The sequence below is a fragment of the Dinoponera quadriceps genome, unplaced genomic scaffold (genome assembly GCF_001313825.1).
Source record: "Dinoponera quadriceps isolate SergipeBrazil2010 unplaced genomic scaffold, ASM131382v1 scaffold2723, whole genome shotgun sequence".
Lineage (NCBI taxonomy): Eukaryota > Metazoa > Arthropoda > Insecta > Hymenoptera > Formicidae > Dinoponera > Dinoponera quadriceps.
The window spans coordinates 348,219-366,307 of NW_014556868.1; the positions used below are offsets into that span (position 1 = coordinate 348,219).

Consider the following 18,089-nt stretch of genomic DNA (forward strand, 5'->3'; position numbering starts at 1 on the left):
CGTTACGATTGGACAGGTGGGAGGGGGAGGGGGGGGAGGGAAGAAGAGGTAACGCGAAACGAACGCGCGCGATGGTGGGGGTTGGTGCACGCGTCTCGTTGTAAAATAACAGGGAAACGCTTTTAAAAGATTGGCTCGTCCGGGTGACTTTTGAAAATGATACGCGTGAAATTTACATGCGTTTGCATTCCGGGATTAAATGTCGCGCGTACCTTCGCTTCATATACGTTACCGCGCGCGTGCGCCAGTCGGCTTTAAAGATTAATCCGCTGCCGGGCGAGATGTGTTTCTCCGTTTCTGAAAGTAGCTCCACTTTTTCTTCCTTCCTCCCCTTTCTCTCTCTCCTTCTCTCTCTTTCGCTCCCCGTCTCTCTCTCTCTTTCCGCTCTCCCAAATGTTTCATTTCGTCGCCGGGGCGGATTCCACCTTCTTCGCAATCTTTCCGATGACGACGCGAGGCACCCTTTGATCAAGCCGCCGCCGGATCCTCCTCGAACCACCAGCGAGCGACTTTCACGGGGAGGGGTAACTAAATGTTAGTTTTTCCCGAGACGCGCCTCGGGACCGCGCCACTCGAAACATCGGGGAATTCCTGCCGGGGCAGGAGAGACGCCGCTACCATCGGGCCCACTTTATCCACGGCAACCACGTTCTAAACATTTACCCTTAAATATAGAACGATTCCGAAGGAAAAGAAACACCGCGATCCGAGGACGTCGGGAAGCGAGCGGAATTTCGAGAACGGGGTGCATCCGAGACTCTGCTCTGTATCCCTGTCTCACTTTCTCTCTTTGTATCCTTCTCTCTCTTCCTCTCTCTTTCTCTCTCTCGGGCTTTTATGAGGGATGATTTAAGGAGCGGGATCGGAAAAGTTAAGGGCGCGAGACGCGTCTTCTAAGCCGTCGGAAGAGAGCACGTAATAATCGAGGTTGTTTCAACGAGTATTCCTTTCTCTCTCTCTCTCTCTCTCTCTCTCGTGTTGCTGTACGTGTCTCGGTCTCGCTTGGTCTACCTCTTTCACGTCTGACATTCAATGGACGACGCGCGCGGCCGTAAAGGGTCGCGCGGAATGTCGTGTACTCTGCGCCGGCGTAAATTACGTGCCCGGTGCCGGGAAACTCGATGTAATTTCCCGGCGGTGACGATTAGACGCGAAACACGCGCGAATTCTCCCGGAGCGGGAGAACGTGACAAATCCGGAATATTTGCCGGCGAGAGACAGTACACCGCGCGACAGCGACGACAGCCGGACTTTCGCAAAAACGCCGATCCGGTGCTTCGATTAGTGAAATTATCCACGGCGAGGTGTCATCGAAAAACGCTCGAACATCCCTCTCTCTCTTTCTCTCTCCCTTTCTCTCTCTCTTTCGCTACTCTTTTCGGTCCGAAGAAGATGCGAGAGGAAGGGGAATATAGATGAAATGGACAAGCGGAAATACAGAGATAGATGTCTTGTTATTCGAATTCAAAAAGCGAAAGCGGCTCCCCGGACGGAATTTAGAACGTCTAGGAAATTCATCTCGTGGGAGAGACATGCAAATTCGTTTCGGACCGATCGAAAGTTTCGGACTTTTCCGACAGACGCCGAACTAGACGCGACACGCTAATTTCTACGTCAAACTTGAAGTTTCGGATCTGTTCATTTAAATCGTCGTTTCTTATTTTCTTCTTACCTACTTTATATTTCGTCCTTACAGTAGTTTTAGTTTATTTATTATTTATTTATAGTAGCCTCTTAATATCGTCATTGAAAATCCGGCGTTCTATTACTTTAATGAAACAACTTTGCGACATACACTACACTCTCATAGACGAATCGATGTTTTGTTTATGAGAAACAAAATTTGGTTCTCCGAGGCAACCCTCTTTCACTTTCCTCTCAGGGAATCAAATCTTTGGTTCCAGAGAACCAAGCTTTGTTTCTTACAACCAAAACATTTGCCCATATTCAACTTCAAACCGAAATTTGCTTCCGTCAACTAACTAAATAGGTTTCTCAATGCAATTGTCACTTCTCTCTCTCTCTCTCTCTCTCTCTCTCTCAAGATACATCCTTCCCCGCTAATAAATAACATTGATAATTATTATTACTTTATTGCCCTAACAAATAGCAGTTATTTGAGCAATGAATACTTAATGAGGGATATTATCGGGCGATGCAGCCGGAAGGGCTGGTAACTAACTGGAGAATCTCGCGCGGAGAATTCTCACGATGCGCCTCGGACGAAATTCGCGCGTTATAGCGAAGAGATACCGATACAGTTAGCGCGGCAGGAGGGAGGAGGAGGGAAGGTTACGAGGTAAACTTGATTCGTAGCTGTGAGAAGACTTATTTATCAGGCGGCGCTCCAGGAAGAACTTTCCTCTCTCTCTCTCTCTCTCAGTGCGCGAAGCGCGTGCACGCGTAATTACGTCGAGCGAACGAACGGCCGAACGAATGAATGAACGAACGAACGAGTGAATGAATGACGTCGCATTAATAGCGCGCACGGAGCGCACGTAAAACGGCACACGAGCGCTCGTGAAAGCGTGTCCCCGTTAAAAAAGAGACTCGATTACCACTTCCGGCCTGTAGCGGGAAAGCTCACTGACTAAAAACGCGTCGAAAGAGTACGCGGGTCCCCGGGGAACGCGATACACCTCGCTTGCGAGCGAGTGGGAGAGAGAGAGAGAGAGAAAAAGAGAGGAGAAGGAGACGCGGCACGCGAGATACGATTTTTATCCGGCGAAAATGGAGTCGCGGGAAAATAAGCGTCGATGCGGTGGCGATTAATCATTGCTCGCGCGGCGCCGTTTAAGCTCGGCCGGAGCGGCGGATTAATGGCCGAATTAATTAGCGAACAGGCGCGAGAGAGAGAGAGAGACACGGTCCTTCTTTTCCTCACGTCGTGCGTTTCTCCTTGTTGCAGATTGGATGCAGTTAATTGATCGAGACGGAGAGCGGAACGAGATCTCTTCCTCCTCCACCCTGTGTCTGTCTCTCCTGGATATTGGATTGCGCGAAGGAGAGTGAAGCTTAACGGTAAGCACAAAAGCGCCCCCGTTTGAAAGCAAGAGCATGGAGGCGCGCAGGCACGCCCGCGCTACAGGACGGGTCAAAAGTCACGCGCGTCGCAAAGGAGAATAATTTACCTTTGATCGTGTCCGATTGGAATTGTATCTCTCGTAGGTTTCTCGGATGTTTCTCTAATTGGCGACCCATTCTTAACCCGCCAGTGTGTAACAAGTAAATGAAATTGAAATAAGAAAAATCTTTGCACCAGGTTATTTTAATTGTTCGTTTCTTCGCGAAGAAACAATCTTTTCCTGAAAATTCTCACCGTGATATCAACTCTCCCCTCGTTCACAATATCCAATAGATATCAATCTGAAGTCGGCTCCGCACGATGTCGCAAATGTAGGCGAGTATTGGCAATTGATCACGTACGTTATTTGTGTTTTATTACGTGATATTATGTTACAAATTATATGTTACATTTTAGTCCGATATATGTGAGATCAATATAATTGCCAATGTTCGCCTACATTTGCCGCGTCGTATGGAGCCAGCTTAATACTTGTCAATTTGTTCATCACTTTTGATGTACACGGAGAAAATATGGTTCAGCATTGCTTAATTTTGTGATAATTTTTACTACGATATTTTCTCCGTGCACTTTAGTGCCTGATTTATTACCCAAGTGCTAATGAAAGAAAATTTGTTTCAAGAAGCGGAGTAAAATAACGGGAAAATTAATATCTGTGAAATACATCGCGGCCATTCATGGGTGAAAAATATTGCGATTAACGGAAGGTTAAATAGCGGTTATCGGTGAAATTTCTACAAACTGTATTCTTACACGGGGAAAAGTAATTTGCTGACGCAGCAAATTTTATGCTGTCGCAGCAAAATCTGCCGGTGGCCGCGTGGATAGCGAAACGATTTCTTAAGAGTACTAATTGCCATTAGCTGGGTATGTTTTGCCGAGCCTCGACATTATTTTGCCGTAAGAACAGATTATAACTGACAGATTTGATATAAGGCGTAAAATTTGCCGTGTCAGCGAATTATTTCTCTCCGTGCGGTAACAAAATTATTCCCGCTCCGATCACGAAGAATTCGCTAATTTCGTTATGCCAGCTAAATTTAATCGCCGCCGCAAACGAACATGCAGTAGAGGCAACGACGTGGTTTCGCTGCGACAACAAAATTATTCTTCTCCGTGCAAAGGAACAGTTATTTCCCATTTTACAAATTATTTGCAGATATTATCTTCGGTGACGCGCTATTTTTGACACGTTCCTCTTTTGCACGAACAACATTCCGCTCCCGCGAACACAAAGTGTCGGCTCCGCGTTCGCGCAGCACGCCCCGGCAATCACGGAGATTGTCGTGAAACAACGACACGCGACAGCCGCCGCGTCCAAACGCGCCGCCGCGTGTCTCGCGAATTTTCGCAACGATCCGCCGAATCGTTCCCGGCGGGTTTCGGCATTTCAAACGCGTTTTCGGCGAACGCGGGCCCGGCTGCGCGCGTTCGCGGAAAATAACGCGCGGAATTAAATTTTAAATTAAATCGAGCCCGTATTTCGCCGGCGATTTGGCAGCCGCGCCAAATGCGGCGCTTTGCGCACAGGAGGGGAGGCGAATTCCTTCGTCGTGCCCCCGCTAATTGAACTCTCTCCGGCAAGGACTGATAATTAAAGCCGATGGGGTTTAACCCTCCCTCCTCCACCGGCGCGAAATCGTTATCATAATATCGCGGATTTTGGTTAAACCGCACTTTACTTTTGTTTGAGAGAGGCTTATCACATTACCGCTGTGAAAGATAAAGAGATAGAGATACATAGAGAGAGAGAGAGAGAGAGAGAGAGAGAGAGAGGGGAGATTCTTTCGTCGCTTGATAAAATTTTTATCCTCGAAAAACTCGAAGCGTGCGAGTTTTGCGGGTGGTGTGGAGATGAGTCGGGAGGTGGAAGGGATTAAAATTCATCCACGGAAATTTCACTCTCTCTCTCTCGCTTCCTCAACGCCTCAGCAGCAGCGATACATATTTTACGGTACTTAACCGGTATTTCGCGCGCGGCCGGACGGTCTTGGCTGTTTGCGCACGACGGGCTCAAGGCGATAGACCGGAGCTGTTTGTCCAGTCAACACAAAACTCTCTCTCTCTCTCTCTCTCTCTCTCACTTTTCGCCCACGTGTGGTATCGCGACGAATTGCCGCCTCGGACGTATAAATCGCGCCTGCTAAGAACCACCGTGGGGGTAAAACAATCCCGCGGGCGCGTCTATTACGAGGCGGCGCGCCGTCGGCGCGCGCGAACGAGCTCTTCCTTCCGGTTCTCCAGAGGTATTCGTTTGAATTCTCGAGCGAGAGAGCCGACGGGTGAGGGGGGAGGGGGATAATTAGGGGCGAGAAGCCACGGGATAATTATATTATAAATAGGATAACCGCGTCTCGGCGGCGACGTCGGGTCGTGTTAATTTGGAAATAGTTTCGGGATATAGACATGGCCGGGCGGGGGGAGGGGCGTGACGTGTAGTTAGCGCGGCGTGTTGCCGGGTCGTAATCTTAAATCACGATTATCTCTTTCGACCGGTCCCCCGACTCCGTCGAGAGTACTCATCCGAGTCGGATAAAAGCGCGAGGCTTGCTCGTTGAGGCGGCCCGCCGAGGAGGAGTTAGGCGAACACGGCGTGACTGAGCGGACACTTCATTAAGCGCGCCGAACAGCGAAATAATAAGGCGGATAATAGCGGGTAATGCTCTCTTAACCGAATATAACGGCTCGCTAATTCCCCCAACGCGTTGTTTATTTCCCCTAGTTATTATATTATTGTATCTCTCTCTCTCTCTCTCTCTCTCTTTCTCTCTCTCGTTCTCTTCGGCGCATTATGGTCTTTAATATTGTGCTTTATTGTCTCCTCTTCCTCCCTTTCTTCTTCTTCAGTATTGTATTTCGTATTTTCTCCTCCCCTCTTTCCCTGCTCTATTCTCTCAGCGTTTAGAAGGGGACGCTGGACTTTTGAGATGAAAAAGTATCGATTTTTGGATTCTAATGTGATTTCTTATGCGGTTCAATTTTTTAGCGGCGTTTTGTCGTTTGTTGAACTGAAAGATACCGGAAATTGCGATTTTGACAGCTGAAAAACGAGAAAGGCGCATGCTCGGGTTTTTCGATATATTCCGTGAAACAAAAATTTCATTACACCAGCGTTCTATATCGATTGTAAATATGTCGGACTCTTTGTAAGATGTTTAGGAAATATTACAGAATGCGAATAAAAGTTTCCACTTATCAGTATGGGAAATTACTTCCGAACGTAGTTACTCTGGGCAATAAATTGTGTAAGTAGCTAGTGTATTTGAGTACAGTGAGCTTTAATGGCGGACAAAGGTGAAAAATGGAACCCTCTCTTCATCACCGCATATTTCATAATGAGCAAGCTTTCTTGCAACTTTAAATATCTCAATTCTTTTCTCAATCGTATCCGAAACTATTACTAAGACGTAAATTTATTCATACTTGTGACGAGTAATTTGTGACTAGTGCTTTACTTAACCGATCTCTTCGCGTGTTCCAAGGTCCGATGCTCCCTTAAGAAAGTCCGTCGCGAGCTGGCGCATCGCGACGCGCCGCGCGACGTGCGCGCAGTCTCCGATGCCGCTTGGAGAGTTGATTTTTCGAGAAGATGAGAAAAAGTGTATGCGAAAAAAAAAGAGGGGGAATCGAAACGGAATTGCGGAGAATCGTGGTGCAAAAACCGCTCGGTTCCGTTCGGAAATGGAAGATTTTTTGCGCATTAAACATCGGCGGTGGGAGCGCCATTTCAACGTGGATTGACGGAGCTATCTTGGTGGACGGAACGTTTTTTTATTTGTTTCTTTTTTTTCCCCGACAGAGAGAGAGAGAGAGACGAAGGAAATAGCGAATTTCACGGAGCCGCGCCGATAATACCGTGTGTACGTCTATTTCGTCGGCTCGTCCATCAGCGGAGTATCGGAGCCGGGATCTCCGATATTCTTTGATGTTGCATTAACCGGTTGCGGATTTAATCAGCCGCAAGTAATCCGGCAAAAGTGCGCGCCCGGCTAAAGGAGGTGTCACCGCACGTGGTTTCGGCGGAAATGAAAGGTGAGCGGCGAGCGCGTTATAATTGCAGCTACCCGACGTGCGCAAGCCGTTCGCTTTGTCGTCGCGTGTCGGACACACACGGGGGATGAAGTGCTGGGATCACCCAGTGGCCCGCGAGAGAAAGAGATAGATAGACAGATGGATGGGGAAAGAGGGATCGAGACAGACACAGAAGGGAAGAGCGGAGTAGATTTAAGGGCGCGCGTGTCGTTGACAGGGCGGAAGCCGGCTTGTTTAATTCGCAATTACGCGATAAGTGATTCGATCGACAATGCGACTCGGCAATTTAATTTCCGATCGTGCGGCCGCGATTTCCGCGAGATTCGCTCTCGCGATTCGTCATCGGGACTAGGGGAAGGGAGAGGGCGAGGGGGACCGGTGGTTTTCGCAATTTCGTGTAACCGAATATTTACGCAAATTCGCGGCGATTAATTTTTCGCGGAGCGCTAGAAATAAAAACACACCGGGACAGAAATTCGATTAAATAACGAAAATGTTTCAATCGGAAGCGAAAGGGACCTTCTCCCCCCCCCCCCNTATGTTTCTTTTTTTTAATCGATTGCGGAACGCGCTAAACGCGGTTTACCTGTTCGATCGACGAGGGAAGCTCGGGTCGCGGATAGGATCATTATTCCGGAACGGAGCAACGGCCGCAAGCCGTTTACACAGCGGCCAGTTTACACCCCCGGGACGGTGGGCGAAGTAAGTAAGACGCATGCACGACGAATCGATTCGCCGAGGATAAACGGCCAGGCGGGCAAATAATCGGGCGCGTCGAGGTGTCGTTATAAGGGGGCGGCCAGATGTTATCGCTCGGCGAGAAACGGCCCCCGGGACAATAGATATCCGGCCTTTCGCGCGAACGAGCGAGCGAGAGAGAGAGAGAGAGCGCCGGATTCGCCGTCGTTTGGACGCACTCCAGATTGCGAGCCGGAACAACAAGCAAAATCCCGTCTGCGTCCCGCCGATTCGCAAGAACGGACTACTCCACCGCCTCCGCCGTCGCCGCAGCGTCGTTCCGGCCCGGTAGCCCCCGGTAGTAGCGTAGTCTTGTTATCGGAAGCCGATTTTGCCGGGGCGAGATGTATTCGTGGCGGAGCGGCGACGAGGATTTCGCAGCGCCAGTTGCATATTCGGCCGTTTAGTCGCGATTGTCCCCGGGGTATTCCATATTAATTGTAGATTATTGCCCGGTTCGCACGGATATCCGGCTCCTTCCGTGGGATTTTTCTCGCCGCTCCCGAACGTGAGAACACCGGGCGCGAATCCTCGAACGCTTCCCGCTCCGATCCGGATAGTTCGGTCGCGCTTTCGATCCGTCCGAGATGAAATTCCGATCCGGGCTCGGTTCCGAGTCGTCGAGCTCCATGCGCAATAGACAGGCTCCTCCAACGCCGACGTAAAGAATATTTTGTATTTGCGTTGAAGGTGATTCTTGTCGGAATGTTTGGAATTTTTTACGCGCCCGTGGGTCAATTCTACATTTTGCCGGTGATGTGGCAAGTTAGAGCAATGAGAGCTCAGTGTAGTTATTGTTTGCTGTATTATAAATTAATGTTAATATAAATAACAGTGTTACATAAATGAGGCGTGTCGACTACTATTATGGTCTTTTTCAACTAATTTAAACGGCCACAATAATGGTGGAAATGTTTCATTTTGTGTGTAACACTGTTACTTATATTAATATTAATTTGCGAGATTGCAAACAGCAAATTTATCGGGCTCTTATTATCCTAACTTTCTGTAACATTACTATTATCATTATCGTTAATTTTAATTAACGCGTAAGTGTTAAAGTGACATTTCATATGAATGTTAATTTTCGTTATTTTTTGACATAATATTTGTGCTGTTTTCCAACATATTTGCCTTATGTTAAATTAACACACAGATTTCGCTTTAACACGGGGAATGTTAAAAAGTATACAAATACGTGACGGGAATATAACACAATATAATACACAAATATAATGTTAAATTAACACATTCACCTTTCCGACACGTGTTGACAGGGCGAATGTATTAATTTAACATAATATTTCGCGTACTTCTTAATTCCTTATGTTAAAACAATGCGAAAGCTCAGTGGACTGTTTCTAACACAACGTTTCTCACCGTTTGGGATCTCAAAGGTGAATGTTTAACTTACACAAAGCGGCTGCGCGCCGTTTGCTCGCGACAAGGCTGAAACGAGCGAGCGGATGACTAAGTAAACGAACACTCGGGAAATTTTCGGGAACCTGGCTACTTTTTCACGCGCAGAGAGACGGTCAGCGAAGCGAAGAGTGGTGTTTCTCGGGGCCCAAGGAGCCCGAAGGAACTATCCCTCGTTATTTCTCCCGACGGGATGGCCGGCCGGGTGGCTCGGTGGAGGATTCATTATCGGCGTCGCATAAATATCCGGCGATGAGATCGATGCATCGGCGGGCGCGGCGGCATTTGCGAAGAGGCTGGCCCCCGCCGGTGAAATATTCGCCGATGCATACCGGGTATGATTTAAAACGGCAATTTCGCGATAGTAACCGCAATTAATAACGGAGAGCGACTCGTTACTCGCGTCTTCCGGTTCGCGCGCGCGGCCCGATCGACCGGCTCGGCGCCCGGATTATTATCGATCGACATGGGTCGGTCGCGTCCCATTGTTTACAGCCGTTGGCTCGTCGAGATGAGGCGATCCGACCGGCAGATTCGGCGGATTGGACGGACGGCTGGACGGGCGGATGGACGAGCTCGTCGTTCCGGTGATTGCGCCAGCGATGCAAATTGCCGCGCCGCGCGCACTCGTGAGAATTCGATTATGAAAGTAAATGCGCGACAGCCGCTCTGCGCGCCGCCACGTCGCGCTGAATTTTCGCGCTGGCGCGCCCGCGAGAGCGAGCGGGCGAGCGTGCGGGCGGAAAAAAAAAGGCTGGCGCCGCAATATTCGCAAAAAGTCGTTAAAAAGTTTGCGCCGCTCGCGGGAAGAATCGTTTAACCGGAATCTTCAAATCTCCGCGAATAAAATTAAATAAAACGAAATTGGCGACAATTCCAGTTTTTCAGTTTTAGCGGAAGGAAAGGGAGAGAGAGAGATAGAGTTAGAGGGGGGGNNNAAATAATGAAACGACGAAACGAGCTTGCTCGGAGAGATTTGCTCCGCGAGATTTGCGTTATTTGAGGGTGCGTGAAATTTCGTGACGGAAGAAAGGAAAAAAAAGAAGGGAGAAATTCACGCGCGTTTCCGTTTGATCGGACGTAACGAGACGTGAGCGTGAAATTCGGCCTCGCTCTAAAATCATCACGCCGGAGAGTTCCCGGCGCGGACGGCGAGCGGCGCGGAACGAACGACGCGGCGTCTCCGCGGAATAACAAAACCGGAAGGACATTGCAAAAAGAGTGATAAAAAAGGGGAAGGAAGCAAGAAGGGAAACAAGAAAGGGAGAATACGAGAGATAAAGGAGAAAAAAGAAACGGGGCCGGGGAGGGGGAGAAGTGGTCACGTTCTGTGGCGCGCGGCGGAGAACTCCGTGGCCGCGGTCGAAACGATAATTTCGTATGGAAGAACGTCAAGAATTTTAGCTCGGTGAACTGAGTCCTCCAACTTTACGAGTCGCGCGAGCCACGGCAAGGAAAAGCTCGCTTGCTCGCTCGCTCGCTCGCTCCGCTAACAAAGCCAACTTCTCGGTGCGGCGAGGAAGAAGAGAAGAAGGTGGTGGAGGAGGAGGGGGGGGGGAGAAAATGCCGCGGTGCATTTCGTATGCACGCGCGAGCGGATTCCGCTCGCCGAGCGAGACCGAAAGAGATGGCNGGGGGGGAGCGAAGGACGCGAGCGAGCGCATTCCCGGGTCGTCGTTATTTTTTGGTCCCGCTCGTCCGTACGAGTAACGAGTCGGATATTCCTCTCTCGCGGGGTCGTCGACGGTGGCGTCGGATCGCGAGGGCAGTTTTACTCGCTCGCTCGCTCGTATTCGCGCGCGCCGCGCGGAGAATCCATTAATAAGACGCGCGGCGCGCGACCGAGCGATGTGGAAAACAGCTGATTCCGCGGTCTTATATTAACGAGACTGAGCTTTTTCGTCTATACGTATAAATACTACACGACACGAGAGAGAGAGAGAGAGAGAGAAGCGTTTATTATAGTCATAAGATAAGCTCTCTGAAGACTTCAAGTGTCACACGAGAACGATAAGCGTATTGATGAATTTGTGCAACGAAAGGAAATAAAATAGTTATAAGTCAATTGCAGAAGTACACGGAGAAAAGGATTCCTTCGGATTCGATGAAATTTCTTTAGTTTAAGTAAATTTGCCTATTGGAACGGAGGAAACAATGAATGAGTCAAATGTTGATTGAAATGAATCAAACGTTTGATTCGAAGAATATTGTTTGGTTTCTGAAACAATAGATATCTTTACTTCAAATATCACGTTTCTCTTGTATTTTCATCCAAACGTAACAATGATCGTCACAAGTGTTATATGTTAGAAAAATATTAAAGTACTTCTTTGTCACAGCGGAGCAATATTTAACGTGTGATAAAGTAAATTCTTCTGTCGGAAATTAAATATTATTTCTTCAAAAATAATACTCGCTTCTGTCAGACAATATGGTTTACTTGAATAAAATAACAACATTTTCGTCCAAACAAAATGAAATTTGACATTAAACTGTCGTTTGTATCAAATAAACCCGAGTCAAACAAACACGCATACTAAATCTAAAGAAACCTTTTTCTCCCTGGAAAGTTTAAAAGAAAATAAGAGAGTAGGAAGGAACGCAGGAGGCAACTAGAAAAATGGAAGGAAAAATTATTACAGTCTGCTGACACACGTTCTGGTGAAGAAGGAGGAAGAAAAAAATAAAAGATATCTAAAGTATTTTAAAGAAAAGGAAAAATGAAAAGACGCAGGAAAGCAGACGCGGCGCAAAATAGAACTTGAATAGTAAGACGCAGTTACGATATACATCGTGCAATAGTGTATAAAGTAGTGCACTTAGATTGAGTTCGGGAGATTTGTTTGAATTTGATTTTTATTTGGTATTTAAATTTATAACTTAAGACTTCAATCTAACAATAAGAGGAAGAGAAATATACGCGTATCGCGATTCGTAACAAACCCGGTAACCGGCGGGCCTCCGGCCGAGGAAGCCTCGGGAAGTTACCCGCTTAGCGTCCAGAAGGAGGTTTCTCGCAAAACGCGAGAAACGCCGCGGCGCTTCTCGGCTCTTTCAAATCGGTTTTGTAACCAGACGGCTCCGCGCGAATCGAATGTTAACCAGCCGCACGCATCACGACCACGCGGATGGACGTTTAACTCGGCCATTTGCGCTGAAAGACTCTCCCCCGTTCGAAATTTCCCGTGCAACTCGTGCTCGTTTAAATCCACCGTCGCCCAAAGCTACCACTCCCTGGAGATCTTCGCTGCTTTCTCGCGAAAAATCTCCGCGGCCGCGTCCCGAGCGACCCGGCAAGTGGCAATTTCGCTCCTCCTGTAAACTCCGGTAACCCCGGTAAACCCGGGAGGACGGAGTGTCGCGTCATCGCTCGTCTATCTGCCGCTGACACGCGAGGCGGACCGACCAGCCGCCGTCTCGTATCGTTGACACCTGTTCGAGCGGATAAATCGCCGGTGGCAGTCGTGGTGCATGCGTCGCGCGCTTATGTGTCTGTCTTTTACAAGCGAAGGGAGAGAAAGAGGCCGGGGTTTAGGGTGGCGGTGCAAATGGTGCTTTTCAATGGAACCGTCGTCGGGCCGACACCCACCTGTTTCGCTCCTATTGCTCGCTCGCTCGGCGAACTCCTACAAACTCCGCTCGTGCAACTCCCGTATCCTCCCGTGTGCGTTTAAACGCGATAAATAAGCTGCGCGTTTGCCGATATAAAGCCGACGGCGAGCGATGCTCGATTTTACGCGACGCCGAAGGAGCGACGGAGAGAGACGCGCAAGACGGGGAGGATCGCTGATTCGCCCACGTTAACGTCATATTAACCTCCCCCCGCAGCCACGTGAGTTCACGGGTACCTCGCAACGGGGAAATTATCCGTGCAGCATTCTCTTAGACTGAAAATGTCGCTAATTGAATCGGCATTCCCCGATAATCGGTGAATATTTACTCATCTTTTAGTGAAAGTTCCTCCGCTCAGATCTGTCTTCGCTTTCTTCAAATACGATATAAATTAATAAAGTCGATCAAGCGTAATTAAGAATATTTGAGGCGAAATTGATTGACAGTACTTTAAGAGTGGGATTAAAACAATAAAAAAAGAAGTAATAAGTAACGCCTTCCTTCGCTGCTTCTGCGGCTAGGCGGTGGAAACAGTCGCCGTTATTAGCAGAACTTTGCAGCGGAATTTTACCGATTTGCAGTACCATACTTGTAATTATGATTACTAGAGACTGTATTCACCGCTTCTCAGCGATATAATACACTGAATGTACTTCAGAGAATACGTAGGGGAAGGAGGGGTCCTCCGAAATCTGTTTGACAGATCGCGAGGAAGCGGTTTGAATGTTTAAGAGGACCAGCTAGCGATTCGGAAGACGCTAAAAGAGCGGGGAAAATAATTACGCCAAAAGACGGGAGAAGTAATTACTTGCACCAAGAGAAACGGGAAAAAAGCTACTTTCACACCTAAGAACAGGGAGAATAATTACTTACACTAAAAGACGGGCGAAATAATTGCGAGAGTTCATCGCGGAAAATTTACTAAGTTTGTTCATTTGTTTGTTTTTTTCCTTTCATCGCGAGAACGCAGCTCGTTATCGTCCGTTTCGGCCGGGCCACTCCGCGAGCGAGACTCGTTGTTTCAACGCGAGGGGTTAATTTACGGAAGGCGGCGCGAGTCGAATTTTCGTCGATTCTCAGCCGTGCTCGGAATCTCCGTTCACCGGGGGCTATCGAATGCGGAAGCGAGCGAGCGACCGACCGGCCAACGCGAAGCGAATTTCGATGATGATGGTTGGATCCGCGAATGAAATTGCCGGCGAATAAAATTCGCGGGGATGAAATTCCAACTGCAACCGCCGATCTTTTTTCCCAGAAAGAGAATTCCACCTGCACGCTTTTTCCAGCCTCGTCTGTTCAGCTCGAAAGAGAGGGTGGGAGGAGGGAAGGGGGGAAAGAGAGCACCGCTAATTTTAGCGCGAAATGAAAAAAGAAATCATTTTCTGTAAGGTCAACGGTGGATTTCGGACGCGATTAATTAGTACGAATATTATTAGTACGATTAAACCGCGGTCGGTTCGACGTGAAAAGGTACTATTGTACAGTGAATTATTATAGAACACCCCACGTGCGTGGAAAATGTTGGAAAAAGGCCTGGCACGTGCGTCACACTGTCGGACAATTTTATCCGTCTGCTAAGTTTCAAAATTATGCGCCCAACATTTAGCGACGGCTTTTATTTGCCCGTCGTTCTTACTTGTTCTTACACGGAGAGAAATTATTCGCTGGCACGGCGGATTTTGCTGCTGCCGCAGCAAAATCTGTCAGTTATCCCGTTACGTGGGCGGCAAAATCATTAAGAATTCTAATTGCCATTCGTCAGATATATTTGGCGGAATCTATAGAAATGATTTTGCTCTTCTAAGAACAAATTGACAAGTATAGGAAACCGCTATTTCGTTCTAACGGAAAATTCACATGCTCTAAAAACAAATTCATTCAGCTACAATTTTTCTACACTGGCTGCAAAACAGATTCTGCTTTGATTATCAAGAATTTGCTAATTTGGTTGTACCAACTAAATTTTGCTTCCCTGTCGCGACGAATATGCAGTAACAACGATGTGATTTCGCCGCATCGGCAAAATTATGCTTCTCCGCGTATTGGCTGTATACTCACTAAATATTTTGAGGTGAAATCTAATTCGAAACACGCGAAAAGTGGCAGTATTTTTTACTCGAAGTGAAAACATTGCTGTTTGAAATCGCAGGTCAATGTCTCATTTAAGCTTAAAGCGAATTCTGATTACATATGAGCGAGTGTTTCAATCGATCGATGTGAATATGCTTCTGCGACGGTGGAGTATGTCAGATTCGTTCACTTCAGTTTCCAGTGGAAATATTTACTCGACGAGTCCGAGCGGAGAAATTACTCTAAATAAGTGAAAAGTCACTCGAATTCGAGTGTTTTCGCGGTCGCTACACTTTCCGAATGAGATTTCACCCTAAAAAAGGATGATAGATGAAATGGATCGATGTTGACCCCCGACGTGGCAAATGAAAACGATATGATTTTTCTAGTTTTTGTGCTGTTGAATTATAATCGTGACCTTTACAAAATTTCAATTTGCTGGGGAAGCATGCGAATAAAAATGATGCTGGCAGTGAAAGTGATTCTGAACAAAAATAATTGTTTTATTTGTTTCTTTTCAATATTTTTCTTCTGTCTTATGTGTATATACTTTTATCTATGATATATAGATTTCCGTTTATTAAAACTATTTCACTACTGGAAATTGTGAGATTTACGGAAAAAATATTTTTAAGCAAATCAAATCCGCTTTGACCGATTAAGGCCTTCTTCATTTATTAACTTGTGTTGTTCACAGCACGATCGATTTCCACTTAATACTGTTTATTTTATTATATTATAGTTTCACACTTTCATTAACATACCGTTCTCATAATAGCTTCTTACATATTCAACAGCTTCATGTGCTGATTTTAATACTCTCCCGACAGATTAAAATTTTGCAAAGATTAGAATCAGATTCAGCAGCTCGAGAACTACAAAGTAACTACTGTTTCCTGCTTGCTACTTCGGGGAGGGGGGGAGGGGACAAAAATCGAGCCGTTGTGCCCATCGTTCTTCAGAGCCTTCGACCGCTAATTTGTCTTATTACGCATCGAGCAAACTCGCGAGATGCATCCCGCGCTCTCACGTCGCTCGGATCCGCTCGAGTGCCGCGCGGCGTATTCTCGTAACGCAAAGAAAATATTTAACTTTTGCCGCGCCCCATGCTGGGTTTGCGTCGCGCTCAAATCTGTCGGGTCTGCGAGTCCGATTTCGGAATTATGCTCGCGTGTGCGCGCGCGCGCGCGAGGGGGGAACCGGCGTAATCTAATATTTATACAATTAAGCCGATGGCGGCGAATGGCAAGAGGGGAGCGCGAAACCTCGTTAGGCCGATCGGAGCGTGAAACCGTCGGCGGTGGCTTCGAACCCTCGAATGGCTCCCTCCTCTCTCCTCCTCTCATCGTGGAAGATGGCGAGCCGACGTCTGGCTAATTTTTGCGAAAATTACGCGGAGGGCAGTCTCTCGTCCCCTCTTTCGTCTGGTACGCGCGGCCGTAGGGCCGATGCGCCATTTTGCGTCAGTACCGTCTGTGCCTCCCCGCGATGCGGTCCCGCTTTGATCTTCCCTCAGCGATAACGCACGCCTGATTTCATTCCTTTGTCGATTAGAAACCCCGGAACTACCGGCGAAACATCGCGCGTAATAATCAGAATTGTCCGTTCGCCGTGTCCGTTGATGAATTCATTAATAGGTAAACGTCGTCGAATGGAAAGGTCGAAGATCGGAGTCGCCCGGCTTTTCTGTTATTTTCTCGTCGGACGGTTTCTCTCGTTCTTGTCACTCTTATCTTACTGCATTGCTCTCATCACTTTCATCATTCTCTCGTTCCTCTAAAATTATTTTATTACTCTCACCCATCATTCTCATCTTTACTTTTATGTTATGTCGACAAGTGTTGAAGACCGGAATCATTCGTGGTTTCCTCGAATCGAGTATATCGTTCTTATTATTCTTATTTTGTCACCCACATCACACTCCTTACTCTACTATTGCTTTCAAACTATTTTATTACTCCCGTCACTCATTATTCTCATGTTGGAAAGTTGAAGATCGAAATCGTTCAGTTACTCTCGAGTTTCCTCGAGTCGAGTATCATTCTTATTACTCTTGTATGATTTCATTATTCTCATCATTCTTATCACTCTCTTACTGCCTTCGCGTCGCCTCACTATTTTCCCTCCTGTTGCTTTTACATTATTCTTATAAAAATTTCGTCGCCCTAATTATCGAGAGCAACTCGGCTGAAGTATCCGCAAGACGGCTTCAAATCGAGCATCCCCCCGTTTCGACTGGGGCGGTTCGCGCGTAAAAGGAAGACGCGCGTCCCACGACGTCGATTCGTTTCCCCCGTAATCGCGCTCGAGCCACTTCCTGCCCTCCCCCGAACCGGCAGCTTCCCATTGATGCTCATACTTGGCCCGGCTCTCGTAGTCGACTTAATAATTTGCCGTGGCAAATCTCGACGGCAAGAAAGGAGTTCGCGCGCGCTTAGGGGGTTGCCGCCCCCAGTATCATGCGCGAGGATCTCTCTCATCCTTGAGCGTGCGGGCCACCCTGTTTCGGCAGCGAAAACATCAAAGGACCCGCCACCGCTTCCTCTCGCCGCGGGAGAGACGGGCAGAGAGAGAGAGATTCAGTGAAAGAGAGAAAGGAACCATGAGAAGGGAAGAGACAAGGGTAGTTCCCATAATTTGCTTTTCGCTTCGACGAATTTCAATACTATCGGAAATCTTGGGATCCGTCCCTCCGCCGGTGCTCCTTTTTGGATCTCCTTCCCCCGTTTCTCCCCCCTCCCCCCTCCCTCTCTCTCTCTTTCGACAAAGGCGCAAAATTAGTTTCGTACGAGATTCGATTCTCCCGCGGAAGCGACGGCTTGCGTGGCTGACTGGCGTGCGCGCGCGAGTCCGCTTAGCCGGATACTCGATGTGACGTTCGCGAAAAGGGAAGACGCGGAGAGGAAGCTCGCGCCGCCGCTCGAGGGGGCGCGGCCGCGATGCGAATTGACGTTAAGGAGAAACAACATCGATATTTATTCCGCGAGGAAGCGGCGGGCTCCGGTGTCGGGAGAAGTTTGCGGAACGCGCGCGCGCCGACGTCACCGAGCGTTACACAGCCGCCCGCGAGATTCGAGGCGGCACGCCGGCGCCGAGCAGGTTTATTCCCCCGGGTTCTGCCCCCCCCCCCCCC

The 18,089-nt window shown here is 48.1% G+C and overlaps 1 long non-coding RNA gene across 1 annotated transcript in view; it reads left to right on the forward strand.

Annotated features, from left to right (window-relative positions):
• The window catches only part of LOC106748312, a 142,981-nt gene that overhangs the window by 88,660 nt on the left and 36,232 nt on the right, over window positions 1-18,089 (forward strand). The window contains exon 3 of the long non-coding RNA XR_001374733.1: window positions 2,909-3,021. This is a non-coding gene — a long non-coding RNA (uncharacterized LOC106748312). The remainder of the gene's footprint in view (window positions 1-2,908; window positions 3,022-18,089) is intronic.